Source organism: Vipera berus (assembly GCF_964194415.1).
Source record: "Vipera berus genome assembly, contig: HAP1_SCAFFOLD_126, whole genome shotgun sequence".
NCBI lineage: Eukaryota > Metazoa > Chordata > Lepidosauria > Squamata > Viperidae > Vipera > Vipera berus.
The window spans coordinates 25,001-34,617 of NW_027673585.1; positions in this window are offsets into that span (position 1 = coordinate 25,001).

Genomic DNA, 9,617 nt, shown 5'->3' on the forward strand with positions numbered 1-9,617 from the left:
CATAGATAGGACAGCCTAGAAAAGTAAGTGTCCTCCTAACCATACCCAAGCACTCTGAGTTTGTTGGCAATGTCCATTTTGCTGTATGAGTTCATGGTGACCTAACCCTAACCCTTAGCTGAATTTGCCTCCAATGGGATTTTCCCATGTATTTTACCAGGAAACATAGATAGGGTAGGCTAGAAATGTTTATTTATTTATTTATTTATTTATTATATTTTTATACTGCCCTTCTCCCGAAGGACTCAGGGCGGTGTACAGGGCAATAAATACAAAAACAGGATACAAAAGTTAAAAGCAATTAAATAAATGCCCAAGGTTAAAACAATAATTAAGATTCATTAAAACCCCAACCCTAACCCATCAGACCAGGTCAGACTGCTCAAATAGATACGTTTTTAGATCGCGCCGGAAGGAGCGAAGGTCGGGGGCCGTCCGGAGCTCAACCGGCAAGCGGTTCCACAGGTCTGGCGCGCCCACAGAGAACGCCCTCCCCCTGTGGGCCACCAATCGACATTCTTTGATCGGAGGCACCCTGAGGAGGCCCTCTCTGTGGGAGCACACTGGACGGAGGGAAGTTGACGCCGGCCGCAGGTGTTGCCGTAGGTAATCCGGACCCATGCCATGTAGGGCTTTGTAAGTCATTACTAACACCTTGAATCTCACCCGGAGGGCAACCGGCAGCCAATGCAGCTCGCGGAGCAAAGGTGTAACATGGGAGTATCGGGAAACCCCCAGCACAACTCGCGCGGCTGCATTCTGCAGTTAGTGTCCTCCTAACCATACCCGAGCACTCCGAGTTTGTTGGCAATGTCCATTTTGCTGTATGAGTTCATGGTGACCTAACCCTAACCCTATTCTATTCTATTCTATTCTATTCTATTCTATTCTATTCTATTCTATTCTATTCTATTCTATTCTATTCTATTCTATTCTATTCTATTCTATTCTATTCTATTCTATTCTATTCTATTCTATTCTATTCTATTCTATTCTATTCTATTCTGTTGTGAAGTGAATCACTGCAGCTGTTAAGTTAGTGACACGCCTGTTAAGTGAATCCATCCATCTTCCACATTGACTCGGCTCAGTGAGAAGGTCGGGGAAGGTCATCATGTGAGCCCGGGACACTGCAACCATTGTAAGTACATGCCAGTTGTCGAGCCTCTGAATTTGGATCACGTGACCCTGAGGGGGCTGCAATGGTTGTTAAGTGTGAAAAACAATCAGAAGTCACTTTTGTCAGTGCTGTTGTAACTTCGACCGGTCGCAGTTATGACGGTCGTGGTGTCCGGGAGGGGGAGGTGTCACGTGATCCCCTTTTGCGACCTTCTGACCAGCAACATCAATGGGGGGAAGCCGGATTCACTTAACGACTGTGTTACAAACCTAACAGCTGCAGCGATTCACTGAAGAACGGTGGCAGAGAAAGGTCGTAAAACGGGGCAAAGTTCATTTAGCAACAGAACTTTGGGGGCTTGATTGTGCTCGTAAGTTGAGGACTCAGTCGCAGTCCGGGACCAATTAAAGCTTAACGTCGGCCGAAGCTAATTGCCTAATTAGGGAAAATCACAGCAAATTGTGTAATGCTTCTCCCATTGGGTTCTTTATGTCACTGGCTTTGGTGCACAGCCCAAAAAGAGGCAGTCTGGTCTAGTGGTTAAGGCACCAGGCTACAAAACCAGGAGATGAAGAATTTTAGTCCCACTTTAGGCATAAAGTTTGGTCCGGTGACTTTAGGCCAATCACCAGGAGACGGGGAGTTCTAGTCCCACCTTAGGCATAAAGTCCGGTCTGGTGACTTTAGGCCAATCACCAGGAGACGGGGAATTCTAGTCCCACTTTAGGCATAAAATTTGGTCCAGTGACTTTAGGCCAATCACCAGGAGACGGGGAGTTCTAGTCCCACCTTAGGCATAAAGTCCGGTCTGGTGACTTTAGGCCAATCACCAGGAGACGGGGAATTCTAGTCCCACTTTAGGCATAAAATTTGGTCCGGTGACTTTAGGCCAATCACCAGGAGACGGGGAGTTCTAGTCCCACCTTAGGCATAAAGTCCGGTCTGGTGACTTTAGGCCAATCACCAGGAGACGGGGAATTCTAGTCCCACTTTAGGCATAAAATTTGGTCCAGTGACTTTAGGCCAATCACCAGGAGACGGGGAGTTCTAGTCCCACCTTAGGCATAAAGTCCGGTCTGGTGACTTTAGGCCAATCACCAGGAGACGGGGAATTCTAGTCCCACTTTAGGCATAAAATTTGGTCCAGTGACTTTAGGCCAATCACCAGGAGACGGGGAGTTCTAGTCCCACCTTAGGCATAAAGTCCGGTCTGGTGACTTTAGGCCAATCACCAGGAGACGGGGAATTCTAGTCCCACTTTAGGCATAAAATTTGGTCTGGTGACTTTAGGCCAATCACCAGGAGACGGGGAGTTCTAGTCCCACCTTAGGCATAAAGTCCGGTCTGGTGACTTTAGGCCAATCACCAGGAGACGGGGAGTTCTAGTCCCACCTTAGGCATAAAGTCCGGTCTGGTGACTTTAGGCCAATCACCAGGAGACGGGGAATTCTAGTCCCACTTTAGGCATAAAATTTGGTCCAGTGACTTTAGGCCAATCACCAGGAGACGGGGAGTTCTAGTCCCACCTTAGGCATAAAGTCCGGTCTGGTGACTTTAGGCCAATCACCAGGAGACGGGGAATTCTAGTCCCACTTTAGGCATAAAATTTGGTCCGGTGACTTTAGGCCAATCACCAGGAGACGGGGAGTTCTAGTCCCACCTTAGGCATAAAGTCCGGTCTGGTGACTTTAGGCCGATCACCAGGAGACGGGGAGTTCTAGTCCCACTTTAGGCATAAAATTTGGTCCGGTGACTTTAGGCCAATCACTAGGAGACGGGGAGTTCTAGTCCCACCTTAGGCATAAAGTCCGGTCTGGTGACTTTAGGCCAATCACCAGGAGACGCGGAGTTCTAGTCCCACTTTAGGCATAAAATTTGGTCTGGTGACTTTAGGCCAATCACCAGGAGACGGGGAGTTCTAGTCCAGCTTTAGGCACAAAAGTCACCTGAGTGGCCTTGGGCCAGTTACTCTCAGTCCTCTGAAGAAGGAAATAGCAAAAAAAAAAAACCCTTCTAAAAACTTTGCCAACAAAACCACAGGGATTTGTCCAGGTGGTCTCCAAGAAACTCTCCACCCGCCATCTGTTGGGGAGCAAAATGGTAAAAAATTTTTTTTAAAAAAATGCAATTTTTCAAAATCTGCTTAGAGGTGTCCCCTCCCAGTAGGGCCATCCAGCCTGCCGCCACCCTCTGAATTGTGCTTTTCTCTCTGTCTTCTTAACATTTAAGGTGGTCTTTTTTGCATATCCCAATTTTCCTCCCTTAATAACTCTAGCTTTTCTTTCTTTCTTTCTCTTTCTTTCTTTCTTTCTTTCTTTCTTTCTTTCTTTCTTTCTTTCTTTCTTTCTTTCTTTTTCTTTCTTTCTTTTCCTTCCTTCCTTCCTTCCTTCCTTCCTTCCTTCCTTCCTTCCTTCCTTCCTTCCTTCCTTCCTTCCTTCTTTCTTTCTTTCTTTCTTTCTTTCTTTTCTTTTTCTTTCTTTTCCTTCCTTCCTTCCTTCCTTCCTTCCTTCCTTCCTTCCTTCCTTCCTTCCTTCCTTTCTTTTCCTTCCTTCCTTCCTTCCTTCCTTCCTTTCATTCTTCTTTCGTTCTTTTGTTCTTTCGCTTTAGGCTACCTGTGGATCTCCAGACAGCTTGTTTCAAGTGCCTCTTCAGATTCGAACCCCGTTTTGCTTGTCCGGTAAATGCACAAAGAAAGAAAGAAAGAAAGAAAGAAAGAAAGAAAGAAAGAAAGAAAGAAAGAAAGAAAGAAAGAAAGAAAGAAAGAAAGAAAAAAACTCAAAACGCGGCTCCAAACTGCGAAGCGGCACTTTGAATGTTCAAGTTGTCCAAAACAATAGGAGCAGATGCTGAATCGCTCGTGGTCTTTGCGCATTTGTGCAAGTGGAAATAGATGTCAATTCTACGCCTATTTATACCGCAAAGGGGAAGAAAAATCGTCGGAAGGTATAAAGCTAAAAGTTAACCCAGCTTTGTCTGCCTGGGCTTGTTGTTTTTTTTCAGTTGACTTAACAGACTAAATCTACAATTAAAAAACAAAAACAAAAAAAAAAACAATTTTGGTCCTCCAGGCCCTGCAGGAGACCAACTGAAGCATCTTCTGCTAAAGAATTGCTGGCATTTTCCGTATTGTGGTCTGCTGCATCGTCAGCCAGATGGTTGGACCTTTTCGAATCCTTGCCAAGGACCTGGGATAGGCAGGGGTTGATGTTTGATGGTGTTAGAAGTTTCATTGCAGGATATAAACTGTTCCGTGTCAAGCTGCACAAAAGTCCCTGCAGGCGTGTGATGCTTTTGCGGTACAGAGAGTCCTCCATTTACAATATTCGTTTAGTGACTGAAGTCACTGTGCGTGATTGGCTCAAAGTCACCTAGCTGGCTTTCACGGCTAAGGCGGGACTAGAACTCACCGTCTCCTGGTGATTGGCCCAAGGTCACCCAGCTGGCTTTCATGCCTATGGTGGAACTAGAACTCACCAACTCCTGGTGACTGGCCCAAAGTCACCTAGCTGGCTTTTGTGTGTAAGGCAGGACTAGAACTCACCGTCTCCTAGTGATTGGCCCAAGGTCACCCAGCTGGTTTTGTGCTTAAGACAGAACTAGAAGTCACAGTCTCCTGGTGAGTAGCCCAAAGTCACCAGCCAGCTTTCATGTCTAAGGCGGGACTAGAATTCACCGTCTTCTGGTGACTGGCCCAAAGTCACCCGGCTGGTTTTCATGCCTATGGTGGAACTAGAACTCACCATCTCCTGGTGACTGGCCCAAAGTCACCAAGCTGGCTTTTGTGTGTAAGGCAGGACTAGAACTCACCATCTCCTGGTGATTCACCCAAAGTCACCCAGCTGGCTTTCATGGTTAAGGCAGGACTAGAACTCATGGCCTCCCAGTTTCCAGACTGATACCTTAACTGCTACAGCAGTTACAGAGTTCCCATTTGTACACTACACCAGGGGTCTTCAAACCTGGCCCTTTTATGACTTGTGGACTTCAACTCCCAGAATTCCTCAGCCAGGCACACGTGCCTGGCTGAGGAATTCTGGGAGTTGAAGTCCACAAGTCATAAAAGGGCCAGGTTTGAAGACCCCTGCACTACACTACATGCTTACCAAATTAAATAACACGGTTTAGACATTTAGCCTGTTTCATTGCCTCCTCAGCAGCACAGATGCTAAGGGAGCGATTACATGCTGCTCTACGAATTGTTGGTAGTTGCGAGTAGCATTGTGTGTGTGTGTGTGTGTGTGTGTGTGTGTTTGCAGCTGAGGGGGTCTTTTAATGTTGTCTTGCTTCTTCCTTCCCTTTCTAAATTAGCACAACACAGGTGAAGAGAATGAAAAATTACACATCAGTGGTGCTCTATTATGGCCTGGAGGCATTCGGTAACCTTATATCTAAGGCGAGAGAGTTTCTCAAGTCAGAGCAGGTTTCCACAAAGGGTAAAATCTCACTTTTTTCAGCCTGTGAGTTCCTCTTTCATCAAGTAGCTGTGATAGTTGAAGTGGCTCGGGATGAGGGGCCCATGCATAACCCTTCCTTCCTTCCTTCCTTCCTTCCTTCCTTCCTTCCTTCCTTCCTTCCTTCCTTCCTTCCTTCCTTCCTTCCTTCCTTCCTTCCTTCCTTCCTCTTCCTCTTCCTCTTCCTCTCCTCTCTTTTATTCTTCATCTTCTTATCACCTTCCTTCCTTCCTTTCCTCTTCCTCTTCCTCTCCTCTCTTTTATTCTTCATCTTCTTCCTTCCTTCCTTCCTTCCTTCCTTCCTTCCTTCCTTCCTTCCTTCCTTCCCTTATTCCTCTCACACTCCTTCCTTCCTTTTTCCTCTTCCACTCCTCTCTTCTCCTCTTCATCTTCCTTCCTTCCTTCCTTCCTTCCTTCCTTCCTTCCTTCCTTCCTTCCTTCCTTCCTTCCTTCCTTCCTTCCTTCCTTCCTTCCTTCCTTCCTTCCTTCCTCCCTTCTCCCTTCCCTCCCTTTCTTCTTTCCGACTCTGGGAGGAGAAATAAAGCATTAAGGAAGGCCAAATTGAGCTGCCTTATCTGTTCTCTAGTACCTTCAGGCTGGGGATGATGGGAACTGTAGCCACCAGATCTGCAAGAGATACCCGTAGAAGAACTGAGGACTTTCCCAGAGCTTGGAAATTGGGGGGTGGGTGGGTTTTTTTCCCAAAAGATCCAGATGGAAACCCTGATTATGTGACTGCACCCCTGCCCCGTGTGAAAAAGGTTTGGCTTTTCATTCACACGATCAGAGCCGCCATCTTGATTTCCTTTTGACTTCCCCTGGCTGTTCCTGACAGCCCTCTTGGATGTAATAAAACTTTGCTCGCTTGGGCTGAATTGACCGATGGATTGAATGATTGATGGATCCACCAGAAAGAATCAGTCAGGCACGACCACGAGGGTCTTAGATGATGGGATGGCCTCCAATTCTGACACTGTCACATCTTCTCTGAGACCTCGGATTCTCCAGCATCGCAGTCAAGCCCAGGCACCACTGAACTAATTAGCCACAAATAGAATAATAATAATAATAATAATAATAATAATAATAATAATAATAATAATAATAATAACAATGATGATGATGATGATGATGATGATGTTGGAAGGGACCTTGGAGGTCATCTACTGCAACTCAGGCAGAAAACCCTACACTGGATGTTTTTAAAAAGAGACTGGACAGCCATTTGTCCAAAATGGTATAGGGTTTCCTGCCTGAGCAGGGGGTTGGACTAGATGACCTCCAAGGTCCCTTCCAACTTCTTGTTCTTGTTCTTGTTCTTGTTGTTGTTGTTGTTGTTGTTGTTGTTGTTGTTGTTGTTCTTCTTCTTCTTCTTCTTCTTCTTCTTCTTCTTCTTCTTCTTCTTTTTCTTCTTCTTCTTCTTCTTCTTCTTCTTCTTCTTCTTCTTCTTCTTCTTCTTCTTCTTATTATTATTATTATTATTATTATTATTATTATTATTATTATTATTATTATTATTATTATTATTATTATTATTAAAATGGTTGTCCAATCTCTTCATAAAAACTTCCAGTGTTGGAGCATTCACAGCTTCTGGAGGCAGGTCATTCCACTGGTTAATTGTTCTCACTGTCAGGAAGTTTCTCCTTAGTTCCAGGTTGCTTCTCTCCTTGATTAGCTTCCATCCGTTGCTTCTTCTTCTGCCTTCAGGCACTTTGGAGAATAGCTTGACTGCCTCTTCTTTGGGGCAGCCCCTGAGAGATTGGAACGCTGCTATCCTGTCCCCCCTCGTCCTTCTCTTCATTAAAATAGACATTCCCAATTCCAGCAGCCCTTCTTTGTATGTTTTAGCCTCCAGTCCCCTGATCACCTTAGCTGCTCTTCATTGCCCTCTGTCCAGGGTTTCGAAAATCTTGTTGTTGTTGTTGTTTTTTGTATCGTGGTTGACACACCATTCCGAGTGTGCTCTTGCAAGCCAATGTGCTCATCGCGAAATCATTGTGGGCTCAGCCACCCCGCTCTTCAACCTCTTGCTAAGGACAGATCCTCTAATTGAGGAGTGTCGTCACGCCGACCTCACGCTGGGTTGCAAAGCAGAGCGACGGCTGACCAGGATCAGGCCTCCTTCGGGAGCTTGTGCCTGCTCAACGGACAGGCCGATTAGGCCACTGTGTGAGACGTAACGTCGAACGTAGCTGCTACTCAAGCCGCCATGGTAGAGACGGCCGGGTTGGTAATTGAATACATTTGTGTGTGTGTATGTGTGTGTGTGTGTCATTGAATTCCAAGTAGCCCCCATGAGACCGGAGAGGGATGAGGGGGCTTGCAGGATGTGTGTCCTTCCTTCAGAGGGCAATTAACGGCATTAAGCTCTCTCTCTGTGCGTGTGTGTGCGCGCCCGTGTGTTTGTGTTGATGAGATGATAGGAAAAGACAGGCAGGGCGAGCGTGCACAGCCATGCGGGCCTCGTGCGCGCCAGTTAATTAAAGAGATTTCTGTGTTTTTCATTCACCCACTACGGAGGGGCTTCCAGGAAATCTTGTCTGCTGTCTTCCTTCCCTTCGATATCGCGCCTGTCAAGTTTCCGATGAGTGACTCTGAGGCATAGTTTACCTCAAAAGTCCATTATTTTGCTTGCTCGAAGGACTCTGGCATCTGAAATCTCCGCCCCCTTGCCCAAGATATTAAAACGCAATTTTCCACCTTTCTAATTTTGTCACTAATCATATTCTCCAGTTAATTGAAAGAATCCGTCTCCCTTCCGTTAGAAAAACCCGCCAAGTTCTTATTTTCTTTAATTTCAGATGGCCTTGAGGTACAATCCTCCTCTTCCCCCCTCCCGACCTTAAACTCAATCTCTTAAAGCAGGGGTAGGCAACCTCGGCTCTTTTATGACTCATGGACTTCAACTCCCAGAATTCCTGAGTCAGCATAGCTGACTCAGGAATTCTGGGAGTTGAAGTCCATGAGTCATAAAAGAGCCGAGGTTGCCTACCCCTGTCTTAAAGCAACACACAAGTTTAACATATGAAAGGGCTACTTCTTCATCTCCTGTCAAGCAAGAACATTTGATGTTAGCAGCGTTGACATCGCCCCACCGCAACCCACACACAAACACACCGACGAGGGCAGTCCTCGACTTACAACTGTTCCTTTAGCGGCCGTTTGGAGTGATAACGGCTCTGGGGGGAAAAAAGGGGACTTCTGACCGTTTTTCGCACCTACGGCCCGCGCAGCATCCCCGTGGTCACGTGATCAGAAGTTGGACGCTGGCAGGTTCTCGTGACGGTTGCTGACGGGGTTTCCGTTCGGATGCTGGACAACTGACTCACTTTTAGGACGGACGCGGCATCCCTCTTGCGACTTTCTGGCAAGCCAAGTCAGTGGGGGAAGCCGCATTCACTTAATGACCGTGTGACTAACTTAATAACTGCAGAGGTTCACTTAACAACTGAGGCAAGATAGGTCATAAAATGGGGCAAAGCTCCCTTAACAACTGTCTAACTAAGCAAGATATTTAAGAAGCAGATGTTTCTATCTATCTACCTGTATCTATCTATCCATCTATTATGAATGTATCTATCTATTATTTATGTCTAATCTGTCTCCATCCTATTTCTCTCTCTCTAATCTGTTTCTCTCTGTCATCTACCCATCAATTCAACCATCCATTTATTGCAGAATATATATTGCAGAATATTATATATTATTCTACCCAAAGGGGAGAATGTTAGGCATATGGTGTTAGCCTACAATGTTGGGTTGAAAATATATTAACCATGATGTTATGTCTTTAAGTTGTTAATTGGCCAATGGGTGTGTAAGTGTTCTCATGGCCATAAGAGGGAGCTAGTAACGTAGCTTCTCTCTCTCTCTCTGAATTCACTGCTCTCTACTATTACTGTTTTTGCTCTGTTACCTGAACTGTGTATTGACCTCTGGACCGGTAAGAAGACTTTGTATTTTGGATTGCTACTTGGACTGTTTATTTTTGACTGTGCATTTTTGTTTTTACACCACCTCAAAAGTAAACTACTTTTTGCTTT